General features: G+C 35.1%; 1 long non-coding RNA gene across 1 annotated transcript; it reads left to right on the top strand.

Annotated features, from left to right (window-relative positions):
* Positions 1-421: 421 nt before the first annotated feature.
* LOC118496885 lies at positions 422-14,579 on the top strand. The gene is made up of 3 exons (XR_004899447.1): positions 422-432; positions 9,600-9,602; positions 14,414-14,579. It is a non-coding gene; the product is annotated as an uncharacterized LOC118496885 (long non-coding RNA).
* The last annotated feature ends 492 nt before the right edge of the window (positions 14,580-15,071 follow it).

The raw sequence follows: 15,071 nt of genomic DNA, 5'->3' as shown, positions 1-15,071 counted from the left end.
CTATAAAAATTGTTACGGACTACAGTGAAGATGAAATCAGGCTAAGAAATTAAATTTTTTCTGATCTCCAGACAAACAATAGAGAATCTTCAAGATGAATGTTTGTATTTTGGGGACTGGAGTTGAGAATTTTTGTTTTTTCATCTTTTGACTCTTCACTACCCTGCAGCGTGACTCTCTGGATCTGCCAAATTGAACTTCATTTGAAAGGAAATTTGGGCAATAGGAATCCCCAAAAAGAATATCAAAAGTCTTTTAGATTTATCATTTTTAAAACACACCAGCCGCTGTTCATTCTCCTATGTCTCAGGCTGTGCTTTCTTTATGGTACTATGTCTGTAACTTATTTTGCAAGATGTTGCACAGCAACCATGGAACATGACTAATGAAAACCTTCTACATCCAAATGGACAAACTTACAAAGAGAAAGCAGTGAAACTTGTCATTTCCCTCTAGAAGTCACATATACAGGGGAATCTGACCGTAAGTCAAACGGAGCTGCTCTTTTTGCTTAACTACAACCTCCAGAAAAAAAGTCAGTAAACGCTTTGGCTACCATAAACACCATCACTCCCACTATCACCACCGTTATTTCAGAAATTACCCACAAGGCTGCTTTGCAATGGTCTTCAACCCCATTTCTGTGTAGCATCTGCCGGAAGTTGGACTTTTCTGTTGGGGTTTTGCCTCTAATTAGATGAATTGCTAAGAAGTCTTAGAAATGGCCTTTTAACAAATCTCATTGGAAAATGAGAAACAAAGTTCCTTTCATATTTCATTTCCAGTTCAGAAGTAGGAGAATATATCTCATTATTCTAGTGTGCTGTATTCTGTCATCTAAAAACAGTCTCAAGCAATGGCCAACGCTGAATAGTACAAAGCGTGAATTTTAAATGTTGCTGCTTGCACGGATACCCAGAGGAACCAGCAAAGACCCAGCAGGAGTCTGCTTGGTACCGAATGTTAGACAATAAAATGGCATGTAGTGGTAAAACAACCCAGAGCAGTTTGGAGGCCGCTGGGATGTGTCCTGGTTGTTTTAAAAATTTATAATTTGCAGTAAGAAAAATTCTAGGGTTTTCTGGCTTAGTTTAATTACCAAATTGATGCTGGAAATACAAATGAGGATACCAGTGTTAGAAGGGAAATGTCTTTCCGAATAACAACTGGCATTGAATTGAAGTGTGCAACTTTTGATTTTAACAATAGATGTTTTTCAGCTTCGGTATGGTAGTATCGCCAGAGGGAGAAAATACATGAAACTCCCACGATGAGAAAAGCCCCCAGCATAACGAGTACAAAATAAAGAGCTCCTGACCCTCCCGACAAAGACTCCCACTGCAGAAGCGCTCTAGTAGGCGTGGGGTGTCAGGATGGAGTGGAAAAGTCACATCAGGAAACATGGGAAGTTATTTGTCTCTTCAGTTATTTATTTATGACTTCTTTCGAGTATATACTTTCTGTGGCTTAACCATAAAAATAAACTTTAGACTGCATAGACAAGGCATACAACTAGTAAAAAAGAAATAAAATAGAAATTTGATGTGAAATGTGCACTGTGTCTATATGATACCAAAGGATATTATCATTTCCATGAAAGTTTATATAAAACCAGCTTGTGGCATACATAGTCCAAAATGAAACAAAATATTAAAAACATGGCCATTCTTTTTCATGTTTTGGTACAGTCCTGAGGGAAATTTCCCATTCTCTAAGACAGCTTTCTTAGGTCTTTCATTTTGATTTTGATGGAAATTTGCATTGGTGGGAAATAAATATCATTATTGGTTGCAGGAAAATGGTCGCCGGGCCTTAACTTAATGATATGGGGGGCTCTAAAAGTGAGTCAAGATGGTCAGGGAGTGAATGGTTTTAATAAGTATAAGTGCAGTTAAGGGAAAATTTGCAGGCTGAATAAAATCTCTGAATGCTTTAATGATTTTAGAAAGCTCTTTGCAAGGTTGACATAGGCGCAATTATCTGTCCCCTACTGCACTGCGGACTGGAAGTGAATGCACTTTCTTAATTGGGTGAACAGTTTATATTCAGAATTTTTAAAAAGGACTTGCTTCATTTCTCATATTTTAGTTGCAAAACTACAGTGTTCTCTGCTATCAGTTATTATGTGAGCTACGAAATCAAGTAATAACTATTTCAAGGACATGTGAAGCTGTCCATGTTGCTTGCTCCTTTACTTTGCATATCACCAGCAGAGTGGATATTTTAAAAGCCAAGGAAATACAATGAAATAAACATTGTAAATATAGAATCCATATGACCCCTCCCCCCACACTCAACCACTCTCCCTCAAACTTTTTTTAGTCTAGAAATAGATTTCACCAGTCAACCCCATTTTTAAGATAAATGACTGTTTATGTTGTCAATTGTGAAGTTTTAGGTTGGGAAATGTCCCCTTAGTGTGGAAAGGGATGACAAAGGAGGAAAGAAGAGATGTCTCCTAATAAGACACATTCAGAAACATATCTAGCTGTGAATGGAATAAACTTTTTAGGGAAATTATAGACCTGCTAAGAATAATCTGGGTTGAAATCAAATAATAGATATTTAAGAACAAAATCTTAAATTTCTTCAGTGAAATCCACATTAGATTCAATTATTAAAATAATTTTATTAACCATAAAAAGAGCATTTCTCTTCTAATATTATCTTCTGTGCACATTTGCTCAGCAGACAAGTTTCAGATCACTTTGGGAGGAACTGTGATGTTTGGGGAAATGCCTCCTGCAGGGATTCTTCTGCAGATTATTTTATCTCTAAATGACAAATCATCAATGGAATTGACAGAGAGTTTACATGAAATTCAAAGTGAGCCAAACAAAGGCATTTGGGGGAAAACATCTAATTTAGAAATTCATAGGTGTAAATATTAAAGTTATTCTAATAAGACTATGATATGAAAAAAATTTAAAATTAAAAAATTATAGTTGACTTTTTAATTCTCATATTTCTTTTGATATGCTGCTAGTTTTCTGAAAGAATAATCACAATTATCATAAAATACAAATGTACCTAACCCGCAATTGGCTGTGTCCTCCTTTATTGTCATTTTGGATTGGTATATAATATTCTATTTTATTGATATACTATAATTAATTTACCCAATCCACTATTCTTGGTCATAGACTTTCTTCCAATTATTGATAATTATAAGCACTATTGTGAAAAATACAGCAAAGTACATTGCCCTAGAGTTAATATTTTTTGAGGGAGAAAATAGAAGAGTTAGAATTAACAATAGTTAATTCTATTTTATGAGCATGTATTATTGAGCAACTCAATCTCTTTACTTACTGCACTTGACAAATAAAAATTGTTTTGCTTTTACCAGGCTTCTGATGAAGATCTGATATGCAGCTATATGTTACAGTCCTTTAAAAATGTAATTATTGAAATAAAAAATATATTTGTCCCTAGGATACATCTTTAATATGTCCCTATAAGATGAGGCTTATTGTGTGAAACTAGGACTCTGTGTGCCTCTAAGGAATTGTAGGGTTCTCTGCTCACTGAAAATTAGAACCACTGGAGAACAGCAATTCACTACAGAATTCAATGGAGTCCAATTGACTATAGAATTCAATAGAATTGAATGGAGAATTCAATTCAGTGGAATTCAAAACCAGGTTGCTTCCCTTCATTGGTTATGGTTTTAGACATAAAACCATAGACATTGTTTTAGACATGGTGGCTAAAGACACCAATGATTTCGATAATTTATAAGGTAACATTTTATGTACACATATCACCTTGCTATTTACAATGTATTTTTACATACATTATCTCAATCATGCTGATGCAGAAAACAAACTAAAGCCCAGAAAAAAATTTGTATACTGGTTTGTAAAACTAAAGAGTGGTAGATAATAAAGTTTGAACCCAAGATTTTATTTTATTTTATGTTTTTATTTTGGGCTACCACACAGAACAGATAGAATCCAAAGTGATGTGTGGTGTAATGAGTACACCTTGAAACACTTCCAGTCATTTTTAGGAGGCAGAGCACGTTGGTGCTGCAGCACAGTCGACCCCCAACGCAAACACACCCACGGGTGTGTGCACACAAAATGCTCTCCTCTGTAGGTGATTTAATAAATCAGAATTTCCATTTTTTTGTATCTTTAGAATACACATGCGGAAATACATACAAATAAGCACAAACTCTCACTGTTTACTTTAGGAACCCAATAAGTAGAAAATTTCAATTACTCTATTAGATTTGAGGTATAAGAGTGATCATTGCTTTTTAATTTCTTTTATTCACTTCTGATAATGTTGAACATATTTTCATAAATCTTTGGTGAGTTATTTTTTTTTGGTAAATCACTTCTTTATATACTATATTAGTTATCAACCATTGTATAATGAGATATTTCCCAAATGAACAGCTAAAGAACAAGTATTATCTCAGAGTACGTATGAATCAAAATTCTAGGAACAGGTTACATGGGTGCTTTAGTTTGAGGTCCCTCACAAGGTTGCAGCCAAGTTTCATTACAGTTTGATGAAGACAGAACTGAAATCTACACCCAGGCTCATACTCACTGATGTGAGGCCTCCGTCTCTGGCTATGTGTGCATGTCCACGCAGTTGCTTCATCACAGGATAGTTGTCTTCCTCAAGGGTGAGTTAGAGAGTGAAAGTGCCCAAGACAGAAGCCACTATCTTTTTCTAACCTATCTTGGAAGTGACATCTATCACTTTTGCTATATTTTATTCATTAGAGCAGAGTCATTAAGTTCAATCCATACTCAAGGGGAAAGGATGATACAAAAGCACAAATAACAAAGGACAGAATTATTAGGAGCCATCTTAGAGGCTGCTAACCACATATCCTTGAATAATTTTTTTCTATCTTTTTATTGGTATGGAAGAAATGTTTAAGTGTGATGCTCTTTATAATGTGTATGTGCCCTTATAAAACTGTTGCATAGTTTTGGAAGATATTTTTTAGATTTCCCTTCTTCCTTTCCTTTCCATTTCTCCTACCCTTTCCCCTTCTCTCCTTTCCCTCATTTCCTTCCTTCCTTTTTTCTTTCTGCTCTCTTTCCCCTTCCTTCCTTCCTTCCTTCCTTCCTTCCTTCCTTCCTTCCTTCCTTCCTTCCATCCATTGTTTCAAGCCATCGTGGAGTCAACAATTTCTAACACTCCTTCATGAGCTTAAATTTTAATTTGTACATCAATCTTGTAGTATAGGTTGATTTTTATAAGAAAAAAATTAAAATGGTCCTGCTGAAATTGTTTCTGATAACAAAAGATTTTGCTAAATCTTGTGGCTTATTGCTGAAACCTAATATATGTTATAGATCCAGTGGTAATTACAAATATATAATATTAAGATTCTAATATTTGTTCTCTATTTGTTAAATGTATAAAATTGTTAAATTTTGATCCACTATTATTTCTAGTGATTAACATAGCCTGGGAATTAATTAGCAAGGAATTTGGAACCTATTACCACATGAAAGGAAGAACTCTCAGATAAACAGGAAGAACAATAATTAGCATAACAATGTTCAGTTAACTCTTAAAATAGCTTTTATCATATGTAGTGATTGAAAACCGGAATGGACTTACTTTTAAGAAAGACTATTTCTCCTGAATATAGGTATTTAAGTGACAATAAGAGCTATATATTAGTGATGATGTAGAAACAGAATGTTGAACAACGTGATTATCACAATCTCTTACACACTAATGCAGATCTAACTTCTAACGTTTGAAGTCTTCTTCACTTCATAACCAGGAAATCCTTTTTCCAGAGAGTGAGACTATATTACTTTAAACATAACAACCCAAATTCTCATTTTCTTCCTCTCTAAAATAATCTGACAGTAACCAAAGGGGAGGTGGGGGAGAAATATTGGGGGGTAAAGAGGGGAAGGGTTTTCAGGAACAATTGTAAAGGACACATAGACAAAAGTAAAGTGGGGTGGAATCAGGGGAGGGAGGTGGGGATGACTGGGGTGAAGGGGAGTGGCAAGGGGTAAATTCAGACATCTGTACTTGAACAACAATAAAATAATTAAAAATAAACATGTAAATGTCATCTCTGATCTTAAAATAAAATAAAATGGAGGAAATGGCATTTACATAAAATGTTTGTTAAGATTAAATGAGTTAAATTTTCTTAAATTCTGTAAATTTCCAGGACCAGAATGAACCTGTATGGGTTCTTCCAGGTTTCTGATTGGACCAGATAAAGCACATGCCCAGAGAAAGCCAGAAACATGCAGTCAAAAGGAAGAATCTCACACCTGTCTTTTCCCCAGAAAGTACTCCATGCCCTTATAGTGCTTAGAAACACTAGACAATGCTTCATGTCGGTGCTTGGGGGCCATTTAAAATGATGAAATCACTAAAAATGAAACAAAACAAAACCCCAAAACACAAAAATGCAAAAACCATGACACTAAATGAACAGCAAAAAAGTGCATTTGTTCACAGTGTGAGAGCCAAAAAAAGGTGGCAGAGTGTTATTGTGCAACCTTGTCTGGCAATGTGCACATCCGGTAATCCAAGTTTTCCACCACATTTTACGTGTCCTCAAATGGTAGCCAATGAGCTGTGATCATTGATTTTGAGGTTATGAATAAGTTTTGTGAGTAGACAAATTAAAAAATTTGAAAATCATGAATAATGTAGGTAGATATGCCTTTTAAGTGTTCTACAGGAAAGGTATATGTGAAAGAAAGCATGTTTTCAACATTGATGAGACTGGTTTTTTTCACAAGGATGTTGGCAAATGAGCTTATATAATGCCAATGGCATTTTGATTGACAAAAATATGACCAGAGGCTCATGAGAACCTAACCTTATATTTCCTTTTAGAACAATATGCCCATATTCACTAATTTAGTATTCACAGTGACTTTATAGAAGTAACTACCAGAAATAATGAAGATAACTACATTGTCACCAAGACAACATCAGTGACAATACTGGATTCTTTAGTAAAGCTCTCTTTATACTAAGCATAGGGTGAAGCATTTCATAAACATTATTTAGCAACAGATAACTGAGGAATCCTTATAATTAATATTTTATGGAGGTTAAAATTATAATTCAAATATTTAATGATCTAAAGTAAACAGAGTGCTGGGCTGACTCTAAAGCCAGTGATCTTTCTGCCACTCTACAGGACCCAACTTTAATAGTAAAGTTGATTAAGTATGTAGTATTGTCAGGCTTGCTTGTAAAGTCAATGAAACCACCAAGATCCAACTGTCATACTTCCTCAGCAGGAATGTAGCAATTAGGGAAGAAATTTCTGATGTGTCAACAATTTCTCATGTGGCAATTGCTACCAAAGGAATTAATCCACTACACTCCTTCCTCTTCCTCCCTCCCTTCCTCTTTTCCTTTCCTTTCTTTCTTCCTTCTTTTCTTATTTTCTCTCTCCCTCTCTCTTTCTTCCCCCTCTTCCTTCCTTCTTTCTTTCTTTCCTTCTTTCTTTTTCTTTCTTTCCATCATTCCTTCTTCCTTTCTTCTTTCTTTCCTTTCTTGATTTTATTTAATTATTCTTAGAGAGGGCAGGAGAAATAGAGGTAGTCCAACATCAAAGTATGAGAGAAATGTCAGTCTGTTGGTGGCCTTTCTCACATACCCTCACTTGGGACCAGTCACAACCCAGGCCTGTGCCCTGGCCAGGAATTGAGCCTGTGACCTTTCATGCTGTGGACAACACCCAGCCTACTGAGCCACACTGGTCAGGGCATCCTTTTCTTTTGTTATATTCATTCTCTTCCCCATTTCATCATTGTTTTGTGAGAAATACCATGCCTATTGTTATGATATATTTTAGAACATTTCATTTATTTAGGCACACCATGAGATGTTTTGATTTAAATTCTTCTAATTTATTGTAAATGATTATATTCATGAGAAGTGCAATCACATTTTAACCATAATACTGATTTGGGAGTTTCATAATTATGGGAATGGGAGTTTTCAGAACTACAATTAGATTTGCTCTCATTTCTACCCCCTTTGTTATTTCTACTACAGTTAATAGCATGAAATTTATATTTATTAAAATGTTTTATGTATTTTTTAAGATTTTATTTGTTTTTAGAGAGGGGAAGGAAGGAGAAAGAGAGGGGAAGGGAAGGAGAAAGAGAGGGAGAGAAACATCAGTGTGTGGTTGCCTCTCACACGTGCCCAACTGGGGACCTGGCCTACAACCCAGGCATGTGCCCTGACTGAGAATTGAACTGGTGACCTTTTGGTTCCCAGACCTGTGCTCAACCCACTGAGCTACACCGGGCAGGGCAATAGCATGCAATTTTAAAATATGACATTTTTAGGTAAAATAAAGCATTTTTTCAACTTTTGAGAAATTAAATAGGACAGAAATATAGTTTTAGAGAAATGTTGCATAGAGGTAAGTATGTGCATCACACTTTTTGAAAGTAAATGACCTTTCCTTGGATCTTATGTAGGTGGAAGCAAGGGTAGGCAAGAGACAACTTAAGAAACTAGCTCATGGAAATGAAGGGGAGATATGGCCCTTCTTCCCTCCATAAAATGGTCTATTCTATAATATGCAATCCAGGTCCTGTATCAGTAAGTTCTCTGTCATTGATTTTTTTCTTAGGAAATTCACCAGAATATTATGTAATTTTTACTAGTGATAAAGAAATTATAATCATCATTCTACAGCCTAACATTTTGAAAATATTTATAAAAACACCAAGACTAATATTCATTATTCTATAACATATTATAAACGAATACTTAGGGTAATATGCTGTATGTTCAAGTGCACATTTTGACCATGCAATGGAAAAGTCAGTGAATACATATGGGAAGCAGTGTGAGTGAAAGAAGATTAAGGAGAGAGTGTGTGAGCAAAGATCAACTGCCTTCCCCATGTCCTTGCTCAAGCTTGCCCTGCTTGCCAAGAACTACAGAACATGAATCTGTTTTTGTAGTATCCTTGAACAACTTACAGATGGGTTTCCAATCACCGTGGCATAGATATTCATTGTAGATGTAAGATGTTATAACTTTGCATAAAGTGTTACATACATATTCATAAAATATTATGGTTGTAAGTGACTAAAATAACTAGAATATACTTCAGTTTCATCTGGAATAGTGCAGTCTGTTTTTCATTCACCTAAGGATATGCTACAATTCTTGATACTTAAAGGAACTTTTCATTTGTATGTAATTAAACAGTAAGAAGTAACAGGAGCTCTTTCACAGAGAAAATTAATTTTTTGAAATTTCCCACTACAATTGTTGCAACATTTAGAGCTATATGTGTATATCACCATAGATCTTTCATGTAATGGGAAGATAGTAAAATAAAATTTAAGAGGGATTATATTTTCAAATTACATGTAAATGTAAAAATATAAGAATTACAATAATTATTGAAAGGTTCAAAGATGATTGTGAAGAAATGAAAATGTTACTACCTAGATAAAAGCAAAATTAATATTTATTAAAAATGTATCTTTCTCTTTCTCCCCTCTGTGCCCATACCGTGTGGCACACCCCATTAATATGGATATTTTGGAAAGTAGGCTATCTAGTCTTCTTTGTGTTGGCATTCTATTATGTTAAACATATAGCTGGTGTGGAAGATGAATATTAATATACCATAGAGATTCCACTTGTTTAGTAAATGAAGTATACTTTATGATTTTGATTAAGAGAAAAGGAATAAAAAAACAATGCAACTGAAGTATTCAAAAGAATAAAATAATTTGGAAATTAATCTTTTATTGTCTAGTTTTTATGCCAATAATACAATCAGCCAGACTTCTATTCAACTTCTTCACTTGTGATCTGATGCAGCACGTAGCTCTGCATAAATTGCCACAGGCACAGAATAGCTGCTACTCAATGAATAAAAGAAATTTTGTTTGAAGGACTGCCCTAATAGCTCTATTTGAGTTTATATTTCTTTGAAGTTTTCTTAGACTTTCAATATTTTTATATACATACTCAATTTGTCTATAGCATTAGAGTAATGAAAAGGCTTTAAAAACAACAGAAACAAAAAATAAAACTTTTGCCTCTGAAGACTGCAATGTCATCTTAAAGCATTTTTGATAGTGTCCAAACACTTTGGCAATAAGATCAAGGTTGATGAAATCAGATTTCCTTGAGGCATTTTAAAGCCATATTATGGCTGTAAAAGTCCTAGATGGTATTTGCCATGGATACTGAATTATATTTATAATTGTTCAGCATTACCACAATTTAAAAGTAGGCAGCATATCTATTTCAGAATTGATATCCTTATAGCAATTTTCTTAAATGTCAAGAAACAAAACAGAGAATTATGCACTATGTAAAATTGATATTTATTTCCTTCTACAAGATGAAGTTAACATTTATGGAACTACAAGATGTTATTATTCTAAACACGGAGCAGAAGGCACATTCACGAAGAGTGCTGGAAATGCTAGATAAGCTTTTACTGACTGGCAGTGCCAAAGCGAGCTGTACTTAAGTTATCTTGTATGCTTCCTTATTATTTTGCCTTGTTGTTGCTAAAGGGGAAATCTATTAACCAAGAGGAAAATTCAGACCAAAGAATCAATTACTTCTCTTTCTATATTCATCATGATAAGTCTACCCTTTTCTGTTTAGCATGAGGACACAGGTTGCAGTATAAATCACTTGAGCATTTAAAAATGCTTTGCCTTAAATAAAATAGGGTACCGGTGGCTGGCAGTCACACACATGGGGAAAAAAGGCCACACGCTAAAATCACTTTTCTGTTACCAAATACATTATTCACTCTGCCACTGCTGTGCCAGCCCCGAGTCACTCCGGAGATTGGCTCACCAGCTGGGCTTCATTACACCAATTAGAAAGGTGACCTTTTACAGTAACCAGTGGCTTTATTTTTTTTCAATGTGAAAATTATAAGCTGCATATGTAAAACATTTCAAATGAACAAAGTAGTCAAATAAATAACATTTTGGAAGGTAAATCGACAAAGTTTTACAACATGCTTCCATTTCATCATATATAAGTTGGATCGATTGCCTGGAAATAGACACAAAATAATAGTTATACCACATTCCAATGTCAGGACTGTTACATTTCTCTTATAAAATGACAATTGTTTTGACTTTCTGACAAATATAAAATGATGCAATAAATCACTTGACAAAAAAATTATTGTGCATACAAGTTCTTTTCATTCAAAAGTATGTGAATGTCTCTAGCATTATGTTTTTAAAAACTGTTTATTATTAATAATTAATATGATCATTCATAACTTTATGTTCTGAAAATGTAGCTATTTGATCACCTTTTTTATTCTTTAGAGAACTATTGCTTTTCAAATCTATGGGCCTGAAAATAATAGATAAAATATAATAAAACATTTGTACAGTATAGCACAGCATAGTTAATTAAAAATAAGGTTTGGGGTTACTACTCCTTAAAAGATGTACAACTTTGATTAAATTACTTAATCTCCTTACGTCCAGTTTCATTATCTTATAATAGAGTTACTAATACCAATATTATAACACCATTACTGAAGTTATTATGATGTAACTTCTGTGAAATACTTAACCCTGACTGGTGCACAGTGAATGCACAGCAAATACTTGTTTGGGTAGTAGATGCATGGACAAGTCTCCTGGTCACACTGCATCATTAAATCACTTTTTATTACAAGGAAAAGGAAAAAGGACATTTTCCTTTCCTAGGTCACCTTATTAAGCTGACTATAACTCTTTACTGACTGAAATATTTTCAATCATCATTTTAAAGTTGATTTTAAAAAGCAAATATTTTCAACTTTATTAAACGCATTTACAATTTTAAGCTTTAGTTATCTACCCACAATCTCCAAACTGCCCAGAAAAACCCAAAATTTAAGGCAGATGACAATGTGTGAAACAGTGTGCCACTAAAGCTCTACAGTCTTCATATTTTACAAAATGCTCCCATAGAAGGACGGATACTCAAGAGGCCTTTACTAAATATATATATATGCAAATGTCTTCATCTACAAATAGGTTCTAGAAGAGAGAAAATGGAAGGACTTCTATGAAGGCTGAGTTTAGGGTTCAAATGTGTTTTTATTTCAATTAAAGATATAAATCTTAGTATCTGATTTTGAACAATTCAGGATCTTCTGAGACTCATTTCCCTCATTAATCAAGCACCTAGAACAATAAATGAAATAATAATTTCAATGTGCTTGATGAACCAGAAAGTGTTGGGCCCTCTGCAGTGTCAAGGGCCATCATCTGTTTCTGCCAGGAGGACATGTGACCATGTTCATTGAGATTTCCAGATCTGAAGCTTGCTAACTTTTAATGGGCTGGCTGCTAAGGTCATCTTACTCTTCCCACTCCACCCTGCTTCTACGTAGTGGTCCCAGAAATTGTGCCCATATAACTTTGATGTAATGCTATTTGTGAGACCTCGAAGAGGAAGGCATCCTGAGTCAACCTGTCCACATCAATGTATTCTGACCCTATTTCTTATGAATAATTGTGATTGCCTGTTCATCATCAGATGATGACACAAACATTCCATATTTTTCTGTTTGTATTTTACTATATTTTACCAGTTGGTTAAACTAGATCCTAAGCTGAAGACTACAGCATCCTCAAAGGAAAATTAATATGAGCTCATTCATTACATCTCTAGAAGGACTTCTCTGGAACTGCCTTAGTGCTAATAAGCCCTCTGCTCTTTCTATATTCTCATGTATTTTTGTTTTTGTGATTACCAAACAATAAGATAGCTTGTTACATATCTATTAGCTTGATTAGACTACAAGGTCTTTAATGGCAAGGACTGTAACTTTAAAAAATAATTTATGTCTGTAACAACACAATGATAAAATAAATGCTTATTGAATTAAAAGGAAAAGATAAAAATAACAGATTTATAAAATAAATTATGTAATTTTTAACAATAGAGATATGCTTATTAAAGAAAAGTTAGTCCCTGGCTACTGTGGTTCAGTGGACTGAGTGACAGCCTGCAAACCAAAGGTCCCCAGTTTGATTCCCAGCCAGCTGGGACATGCCCGGCTGTTCCAATTCCCAGCATATACCCGGGTTGCAGGCCAGGTCCCCAGTAGGGGACACAAGAAAGGCAACCACTCATTGATGTTTCTCTCCTCTCTTTCTCCTTCCCTCCCATTCTCTCTAAAATAACTAAATAACATATTTTTAAAAGTTAGAAAATACATTAAAAAAAAGAAGAAATAGACCTACTGATAATACCACTGTCAAAAACACAATCATTTATAATAATGAGACATCATTTTAGAACCACTATTTTGATAAAAATTAGAAAGACTGACAGTACTAAGTACTGTCAAGGACAAAATACACAGGTGGTGGGTGTGCAAGTTTGGTCAATTATCTTTTGGCAATATCTAGAAAATGTGTATACTCTTATGACCCTATAATTCTTTACTAGGTACATCTCCTACAGTTCATTTTTCTTATGGAAAATTATAGTCTTGTACTGTGTTGCTTGTTTATAAACTCTGGAATAAAGAGCTATAGATTATGATTGTAGATATTCAGGTAAAGTTTATAACCAACGGCTTAAGCAGAAAGGAGAATAAATGCCAGTTATACCACTTTCTATGATAGTCATGGAATGTGGGATGATGTTAGTTCATATCACCTATTCTTGGAAAATGTATGTGTTTTTAACCACATGAAAAGACAATTCCTTAAAAGTTGTAATTGAATATATTGTGCTTTCTCATCAGAATACCTTCTCAACTCAAATGGAATACAAAATCTGGGCATTTTGCATGGCATGGTCAGTATGGTGGTTCATCTTTACACATTGATAAGATAAAAATACATCAGAAAGTGCATATATGTAGATTCAGGGGTGGGGCTGGCCTTCATCCTGTGCTAGTTTTTCAATTGCACAGGAGAGATACAAACAGGATACAGGCACTGAGGTAGGGAGGTGGGGTTGTTCTAGCGAAAAAAAGAAAAAAATCGTAAGACATGCTTTTCAAATTTGAACTTACATTCAATAATATTTTTGGACACTGACAATGAAAAACAAAATGTTACAAGATGGACACTAAAAATAATCATGAAGCTTTCCCCCCTGGCCTGCCCTCTGCCAACCCCTCTAACCCCTTCTGCTCCCCCTTCCCCCCACCCCCACCTGAAGCAAGGTCAGGCTGCCCCGAGGGAGCTCCGAGCTCCTGCGAAGGCAGCTCTGCTGTCCTCTCTTTCCAGTTGCCATCATGACCATCAGCCATGATGAGACGTTTAATATCTATAAGATCCAGGAGATCACAGACGGGTTGTGCCTGGAGGTAGAGGGGAAGAAAGTCCATAGGACAGAGGCAGGCATTGATGACTCGCTTGTTGGTGGCAATGCCTCTGCTGAAGGCCTCAAAAGAAAGATACCCAAAGTGCAGTCATCACTGGTGGTGACATTGTCATGAACCATCATTTGCAGGAAACCAGCTTCACAAAAGAAGCCTAGAAGTACATAAATGATTACATGAAATCAATCAAAGGGAAACTTGAAGGACAGAGACCAGAAAGAGAAAAGTCTTTTATGAATGGGGGCTACAGAACAAATCAAGCACATCTTTGCTAATTTCAAAAACTACTACGTCTTTATTGGTGAAAACATAAACCCAGATGACACAGTTACTTGGCTGGACTGCTGTGAGGATGGTGCGACCCCATGTATGATTTCCTTTAAAGATGGTTTAGAAATGGAAAATTGTTAACAATCTGGCAATTTGGGTCTATCACCTGTCATCCTAAGTGGCTGCTGCTTTTCATCTGCACACAGTGCTAAGACAAATGGGACTGATGTTCTCTTGAGCTCTTCATTTATTTTGACCTTGACTTATTTGGAGTGGAGGCATTGTTTTTAAGAAAAAATCATGTCATATCGGTTGTCCAAAAATAAAATGCATTTGAACTTAAAAAAAAATGAAGCGGTAGAAACGAAGTCAGTCAAACTCTGGGCTTCTGCCAAGTCAGACAGGCAAGCAATTGGCAGAGACTCGAGGGGAACTTAGACAGAGTGGCAACGGCCACCTGCTTCTTTTAAGAGATTAA

Source organism: Phyllostomus discolor, chromosome 9, assembly GCF_004126475.2.
Source record: "Phyllostomus discolor isolate MPI-MPIP mPhyDis1 chromosome 9, mPhyDis1.pri.v3, whole genome shotgun sequence".
Classification (NCBI taxonomy): Eukaryota; Metazoa; Chordata; class Mammalia; order Chiroptera; family Phyllostomidae; genus Phyllostomus; species Phyllostomus discolor.
The sequence above is the reverse complement of the archived record's forward strand: the minus strand, read 5'-3'. Positions and strand labels throughout refer to the sequence as shown.